Genomic DNA, 9074 nt, shown 5'->3' with positions numbered 1-9074 from the left:
GGAGCCTCCGGGCCGCGGGCTGCGCGGGACCGCCGGGTCCGGTCGTGCTCTGACCCGCTGCCCCGTCCCGCGCGGCTCGGCCTGGCCCGTGGCGCCCTGGGCCGCGCGGGGCTCCTCGTGTGGTGGAGAGCCCCAGGGCGGGCGTTGGGGTGTGATAGGGGCCCTGGGTCTGACCGTTCTCTGGGCAAACGCCCCTGAAGCGCGTCCGTTTGCTGGGGCCGGGCGCGTTATTGTGGCCAGCTGTGGGCAGAGCTGAGCCCAGCGCGTCCAGGAGCGGAGAAACGGAGGGCACATGGAGGTGGGCAAAGAGAGGAGGAAGGAGAAGCCGGGGAAAGGGGCAATCCAAGCTGGAAGGATCGGTAAAATTGGCTGCAACATGGGGATATTGGGAAAGGCTGGAGATCCAGGCAGTGACAGGGAGGAGAGGGGTGGAATAAGTTTTAGCCAACAGAAGCAATGGGAGTCTCGGTGGCTTCAGGACACCATGAGCAACCTCGCTGCGTTTCCCGCTGAGTCTCACGGGTGGTTTTCATCAGGGCAGAAGAGGTGGAAGGGAACGGACTCCAGAAAGATGCCAGAGTTGAACTTAAATACTGCCACACAAAGTTGTCTATAAGAAGAAAAGAGAGTCTTTTCCTTCTCCATTAAATAAATAAATAAATAAATAAATAAATAAATAAATAAATAAAAAGATGACCTCCAAGCAAGTCAAGATTAGTAGGAATGTTTACATCTACCATATGAGCTCATGAACATTTGCATCACAAAAAGATTGGAATCTGAAGAACTTTTAGGAAGAAATGCAGTGCACATTTTCAAACCAAAGTCTCTCACAGTTATTGGAAGAAAAAACATTTCAAGTTGCCTCAGTATGAAGGGGGARCAAATCACAGATTTGGGGCAAATCACTTTTTGGGTGAAGATTTATAACCAATGTTTCAGATATTTTGATTTTGTGAAGTCCTTCAAGATAGTGTCTCTTCTGTACATCTAACAACCTAGTTTCAGTGAAACTTAGTTACCTTAGAAGTAAAACAAAGTAATACTGAAAACGCAGAGAAAAAAAAGTTTTAAGACTTTTTTTTTGTATTATTTGAACAAAAATATCTCTGAAGGTTCTTAGCTGTCTGTTCAACATAATTTAAGTCTAATGTGACAAAAAGGTTTCCTTCAAGTTCTGTCTCTCCATGCAATTACAAAAGAATCTCCCTTTCCATTTCTCAATAAAGTTTGTGTTTCTTATGGCCATGGAGAAAAGCTTGAAAATATGATGCAGAAGAAGCTCCAAAAAACAAGGGGATATTAATGTAATGAAGAAATCACTTGTTTTTTTGGTGTGTGATTCATATGTTTGGAATAAGGTATTCTGAACATTTAAAAATCCTAGAAAAGACTTTCCCATGCAAGAAATCTCACTACATGATGTTTGATAGATAGATCGCTATTACAAATGGCTGGTATGTGGACCATAATTTGACATAATTTGAAGTGAATGGGAGACAGATTGCAAGCTCTGTATTGAAAGGCTGCTTTTGAGGAACTTCATGGGGCATGGATTATTTTTCAGCCTTTTGTGAAGAAAAAATATAATAAAGCTACTGATTCAAGAAAAGATTCTCTAGATAAAAGTTCATCTGCATTCATTTGTTAGCAGCTAGGCTAATACAGAGCTAGAGATGTCAACACCCAAGTAACTAACATATGATAAAAAACTACGGATTTAGATTTTTATTCATATGAATTATTACTGACTATTGCCTAATGAGGTTTCTAGTTCTTGGGTGTCAGTCTGTAGGCATTTATAACTTTACCATTTGCTTTATGTAACACTTAGGGTTATTTTCAGTACTTAGTGGCACAGGCTTTGCGCGTTATACATTTTTTTACTACTATTTGTATATATGATTTAATCATCAAGATGATAAAAAACACCCAAGATTTGTTGCAATTACCAATAAAATGGAAAAATTCAAAAGTTGTATTTATTAATCTCTAAGGTGTTCTCTTGTAGGAGACATTTTCTCTCTTTTTCTTTTTTATCCCTGGATAATGCATTTGTGAAGTCTGGACCTGAAAATGTTAATACTGTTGTAGTTTTTTTGCCTGTGAGAAAGCAAAGTCATTTCCAGAATAATTCAAACATGGCCATTTTAGCTCATCTAGATGCATTTTCTAGAAACAAAGTTGCAATAAATTAAAGGGCATTAATCAGTTTTTAAGTACTTGAAAGAACATTTGAACAGAACGGGACTGAGGTTTTAAAGCCATTCAGCATTCAAGTAAATGTCTCCAAAATAATTTTGACAGAGGTTCGTATACCAGCGTATGAGAAGAGTATTATTGCTTTTSTTATATGAATGCTTATATTAATGCTTTGAGAAACATTTCCTGTATCCTCTGATACTAACAAGTTGCAATTTTGAATACTATCTGCTGGGACTATGTTGTATTCTCCATGCAGTGGAGAACTRGTATGAACCAGCCAGCACTGTGGATGCAAGATATTTACAACACACACAGGCATTTCAAAGGGACCTACAGAGGCCATTAATAAACCATAAAAGGATTGGTGACTCCCTTGAGCTGAAAATAACTGGAACTAGAGACACTGGAAGGAAGGGGCGATATCAGACATGCTTGCCCTCTCCTTACTCTTCTACTCATTACTGTTGGAGGCAGTACACCATCTTGGTCTGAACCAGTGCAGTAATTCACATGTTCTCATGTAGGGCTGTAATGATCAGAGCATTAAAATAAATAGACCCCAAAAAGTGTGCCCAAGATGACAAGTTATTTTCTTGTCTGCCCTAAGGTCTCCCTGAACAGCACTGTCTACTGTATGGGGACTATCAGTTGGCATTTATCATGTCATCAGCCAAAGAGAGGTGAAAGTATCATATATATATGTGTGTGTATATTAATCTTAGTCTTACCCATTTAGTTGGGATCTGCAGACAAGATGTCTGCTCCTCTCTTATAAAGATAACATTTCTTGGTTTTCCACAGAAGAAGGAAATGTGAGACTGTCATGATAGTTTATTACTTTACATAGTTGCCCAAGATCCTTTTTATGAAGTTGGCTTTTCTTTAAAGAGAAGCTTTCTCCTACGTGTTTAAGAATAGCTGGATTGGAAAAGCTTTTGTGGGCTGAACTGGGAGCAAGGAGATCTAGAGAAGCCAGAAGGGGAGCCATGAGACTTTGCTTTGAAGATCTCTGCTGCTGTAGTTCTTGCTTTAGTTACAGATACAGACAAGTATTTGAGAACAAAGCTCAGCACTCATCGATTCCTAGAGATTAGTTAATTAAGTAATAATAGGATGAAGAATCTGTCCCCTTTGTGTATATGTCCTGTTTTATGCCCTTAAAGTCGGTATGACACATGGATCTGGGAATCTGGGAATTATCAAAAGATAATTATATTAAGATTATAGAATATTTAAAACAAAGTAATTAATCTGGCCTTTTCATCAGAATGAATCCAAATCCTTTAGAAATTGGTTCATTTTAAATGCTGTTGACATTCTGGTTTTACCCTCATAAATGAGTATAARTCAGTATATTTAAACAAACAGAAACACTTGTAATATCTTATCAAAGCTTAATAGCAATATATATTTCAGAGTATTTAAATACATTTTGCAATGCTACCTAATATTCTGTCAAATCAAATAGTCAGATATGTAATGAAAGAGACAGCACATTCTATTATTTTAGCCCTTGCTCCCTTATTTATTCACTTGTGCTGAAAATGACCAGCTTTGTGTTATCAAACTTATGCATGAAAATAAATATGCATTGTTCCCATCTCTGTAAGGAAGTAAAGATCAAATCTAAATAGTTAAGGAAAGTCCCTGACTTCCCTTTGTTACAAGGCAAAGAGAAAGCCAACATATTACAAAATCTTCTGGTTACAAGCAAGTGATACACAGAAAATTTAATACAGAGAAATGGGCATGTGGGGTGAACCAGAGCTATGTTTTGCATCTCACAAAAGGTTCTTATCCCACTCATCTGCCTTTGCCTTCAGTAGTATCTAAGCACACAATGTCACAGAGAATCAAGATCTTAAATAACCAAAAGACAGATACGAAAATGTAAAATTCACCTTGTGTTTTTGCAGTGTAGGTTCATGCCCATATGCTTCAGAGACACTGCCAGCTGGTTCAATTCAAGCTATGAAGTTGAGTGTGGCCTTGCAGACCTAAGAAAGGTAGTCCAGTCGTGAAATAAAACATTTCACTAGACCCTTAGAATCTTTTTTTTTTTTTTTTTTTTTTTTTTTTTTTATGGTTAGACAATCAAAGGGAAACATGAAGTTCCTTTTTTTCCTTTTTCCTATATTTCCTATCTTATCAGGTGATTTTACGTGAGATATATTGTCCACATGATATGCAGGAAGGCTCAAAAAATATCACATATATGCTAGTTCTGCATTGCAAGATATACGCAAGTGTTAAGGCTGTCAGTTTTCCACTCTACTGCTTTCTACTACTTACCTTGCTAAATCAATCATAAAACACCTGGAAGTATAGGGGTCAAGAATTTGAAGTTTCATTCTATTTTTGTCTGAAATACAGTGGATGAGTGTACTGGGGACTTAAATTGCTCCTTTTTTTTTTTTTTTTTTTTTTTTTTTTTTTCCCTCAAAGAAAATTGTATTTTCACAAGTAAAAGTTCTGTTTAAAGGCATTGTGATTTTTCATTAAAAAAGCATCTATCCATGAAAACAGTGTTATTTGGGGAGTGCATTATTCAGATTACAGGTGTCTCACAAACAGAGCACTACAAACATTTGATACCATAAAAAATGCACATCCYTGCTTGTAAATATTTTACATATTCTTCAACACAGTGTACCTGAATGGTCAGGAGAAAGGGATGCCAGAAGTCAGGATTGGTCAGAAGCAGAGACGGATGCTGTCAACCTGAGGACTGGTCTCTGACACTAGGTCTTCCATAGCGTCACAAAGGGAATCGTCTTTGCTCAAGACAGGTGCCCGGCAGATGATTAATCAGTTCTCAATTTAGATCAATGATGTCTTCATTCTTCTTTTCAGTACGATGCCCAAATAGACGTGCAATTACACTGCAAGCATTCTCCTGGCATGTCGAGCTCTTTACAGGCTTCCTTAATGCCTTCTTCTTTGTATTCTGTGGGGTTTTTTTCTTTTTTTTCTTTTTTCTTTTTCTTTTTCTTTTTCTTTTTCTTTTTTCCACTTGGATCAGATGCCTTTTACATTGTTGAATGGCAACCCTGTCTTTTGCCAGAGAAGGATTTAATCCTCGTTTATTTCCACAAAGTCTCTGTGAAGCAACATCCTGGATAGTCCTTACACTTCCGGTCAAGGTGAGTCTTGCAACAGGAGAGTAGGTTATCTACTTTATTTAATGTGCTTTTAAATAGTACTTCAAGTCCAGAATTAAAGATACTGGTAGAGATAGTCTATGCTGTCTGGCTAGGGTACATATAAATATATCAAAGAGTTAACAGAGTAAAAATTTACTTTTAAGGCTAGAAGGTACTACAGTTTATTATCTTGTCATTTTGTTTTTGAACCAGAGAAAGAAAAATGCAAAACTAGTTCAGTGATTTTAATCTAATCCCCAARGGGCTTGTAGTTATCACCAGAAAATTACCACGCAAGGTGGCACAGTTGGCATTTGAAGTGCTGAAGGTCAGGGCTGAGGCAGAGCAAAACTATGTTGGGAGTTTCCATTAGAGTTTCCTGTTGTAGCAAATAAATCCAGATTCATTCACATTTGATGGGCTGACACACATGCATCATCCTTGTGTCAACCACCATYAGTTTTTAAGGAGTGTGATAAATTGTTGGACTGCTGTCTTGGGAACAAAATTTCCTCCTTTGCTGAAATTTCAGCACTTTCCTGCTCTTTCTCCAGGAACTTCAGGCCACCTTTGTTCTAASTACATGGTTCCTTTCTCAATGGAGCTGTCACCCTCAAATCTAATGAAAGCTCTCTATCATCCTTCTCTGGGCTTTCTCGTTTGACAGTTTCATGTCACAGCTTTGTTCCACAATAAAAATAAAAAATCTCTACATGTTAAAGAAGTCCTTGGAAAACTGTAAGTGATAGAGTCAGCATTTAGGGAACATATCAGAACAGGTCTGACTGACCTTGGCAGCAGCAGGAGAACACCATTTCTCATGGATGAGCTATTCCTGAATGACTGGCTTCTTTTATGCTGTATAAGGCAGAAAGAATTTTTCTGGATGAAGGCTACTTCTTTCTGCTTCTCTTTAACAGAAATCTTCTCTTTTAAGGAGATRTTTAATGTCTACTTTAAGAGACTTCTTCATTTGTATTAACTCCTGAAATCCTGTGCCTTGTTCTTAAGATAATAATTCACTGTGGGTGTTATTTTAAAGCCTTGTACTATATTAGTATTGATTTGTTTAAAGATTTTGTTTGTTTTACTTTCCTTCTTACCACAGTTGTGTGGCAAAGATTAATGTTTGTGGATGCTCTTGAAATGATCTGCCTTTACTCTGGATATCAGAGTGTAATCAACAACATTTTCATTTTTCTGTTTTTAGGCAGTTTGCAGGGTTACTAGGTAAAGGGAATCACTAGTCAGTATTTATTGTTCATCATCAAAAACAGCAGCCTTAGCATGTGTTTTTATAGAGCAGAGTTTAACATGCAAGTTAATCAGATGCTTTGAGGCGAGCGGAGGGGATTCCCCAAGCCGCATTTGARAAGATTAGGTTTCCGAGTACTTGTTGAATGTAGGTAGATCTGTAAGAGCTCCGTGGAAATAATTAAATTAAAATAATTAAAAGCCCTGGAAATAATTAAAAAAAAAAATAGTTAGAGAAGAATAAGGAGAAACTCAGAATGGCTTGCACTTTTAGAGGACATCCACAAACAAGCCATCTTCCTAAAACACCCTTCCCCCGGCCCCGCCATGGAATTTCCCCTCTTTGAGCTTGTCCTTGAAGTTGCCACAGACACACTTTGCAATTTGCCCGAGAGGTCACTAGGAGCAGACAGTTACAGCACAGGGTGGGAGGCAGTTTTGAAGCATTCAAGAAGTGGGGTCTTAGCGCATCCTCCTTTCTTTCAAATGAGGAGCCTCCTCCACTAGTCACTGTTGAGTGGTGGAAGTAAAGTTCAGTATGGAAGACAGTCCCAGGTCATTTTGTGCTACAAAATCTTAATTCAGCGTGGAGCCCAACACTTCTTTTTTTCTCTTTTTTTCTTCTTCTTTTTTTTTTTTTTTCTGGTTTTTTTTTTTTTTCTGGGTAAGTATACAATGAATATTCACATATGTGTAAATAAAACAGCAGAGGAGGAAGGGGGTTGAGGCGTATGTTCACACTTGCAGAGTCATGTATGTTCTACATCTGTCTGCTTTTCACTATCATGGGATTTGTAAGCTGTATGCTAAAAGAAAGAGAAATGGTTAGTCACTAAGGGTAACAATCATGTACGTTTGTTTCATTTTCATCACTCCTGTGTTTTTACTAGCACAAAAACAGCAATTATTAAAAAAGCATACATTCCAGGGCAGAATAGGGGCCCACAGTGAAGATACAAAATGAAAGAGAAAGAACAATAAGAAAAAATGTATCATAAGGAAGAGGTTTAAGGAATCTGAGCACAACTCATTTTGTTACAGTGCCTAGCCTCACTGAGGAACATAAAGAGTAGGGAGACACAATATTTCTGAATTTCCATGTCTTTGTGGGTTTAAGTCAGACCCTTAACCTTATTTGAATATAGTATTTTTGTAGTTTAATATATTTCATACAGAATATATAAAGAAGATTTAATAACTGTCTCTTAGCTGTGGTTTATCTCTACCTCAGAAAAAGCCAAAATGAGTTTCTACTGAAATGGCTGAAAGAGCATACACGGTAAGTCTTCTATCAAATTATTTCCAGTCTTGCTGATTTGTAAAAGATCTTTCAAAAAGATTCTGTCTTTCTACGTAAAACGTTAAAGTTTGATTCTGTGCCCAAGATGAATAAAAGGAATTACAAATAACCTGTGAAAGTCTAGCTGGCCATCTTTTTAAAACTCTTGAGACTACTTGCTGTCATGTGGAATTTGCACTAGTTTTTAACCCCAGGTTTTCCCTCAAAGGGAAAATTATATTCTAGCATTGCTAGCTGTAATAGCAATTAAACAAGTAACTAATCAAGTAACTAATCAAATCCAGAAGCTTCTGTGCCCTTTCGTTCAGATGGGTTTCACAGTTATCGAACCAACGTCATGCACAAACTCTTAGAGTAGTAAGAATACAAAATGAACAATACTTACGCAATTAGTCAGCACACACAAGTGTCCAGGATAAGATCTTCTAAGGCTCATAACAGAAATATAAATGAAATCCTTAACGTTTCTGTCATCAACTAATAAAAAATGTTTCTGCAACCTTTCATGTTTTCTGTAAAACTAAGGTACTGCTGTTGAGGGCCATTGCACAGGAGCAGCTGGCCATTTTCCTCCTTCTCYAGAAGCAAACTAGCAAAATTTAGAACAACAACATGACCCTTTCAGGCTGGTTCTTCAGAAACGTGCTTGCATACTTCAAAGCCTTTGCCTGTCCATATTTCCTAACTTTGTCTCTGCTGCAAGGTTTATTCAAGTTTTAACACAAAGTTTTTCTTAGCTCTCCAATACAAACATGAACAGCCATCAGCGAGTATAGCCTACCAATGTTAATAAAATTCATTGCAGACAAGTTATATTCTGCAATACTGTGAATTTTCCATGGCTTCCCAAAGAGCTCTCGTGCTCTCCCACCTTAACTTAAAGGGAAGGAATTCATAGTAATACTACAAATATTGCTTGTAAGRAGTTAGTGTGAACATAGCATTTGGGTGTAGAGTACTAAGGCTAGCTCTGCTGTGGAAATGTACTGTAATCTGCCTCTGTGCCATCTGGAGAGCCTCTGTGTTCAGGGAATCTGTGGGTTTTTTTGTCCTGCTCAAGCACTTGAAATGAAGTGCCCCGATCTGCTCCTTTCTCCGGAACAGTTTGAATCATTCAGAAGTTGTTGTTCCAAGCAAAACAAAGGTGTGGTTCTGCAATCAGCTTCAGCAAA

The sequence above is a fragment of the Nothoprocta perdicaria genome, unplaced genomic scaffold (assembly GCF_003342845.1).
Source record: "Nothoprocta perdicaria isolate Ctin4 unplaced genomic scaffold, notPer1 scaffold_65, whole genome shotgun sequence".
NCBI classification, from domain to species: Eukaryota; Metazoa; Chordata; class Aves; order Tinamiformes; family Tinamidae; genus Nothoprocta; species Nothoprocta perdicaria.
Note: the sequence above shows the minus strand (reverse complement) of the source record.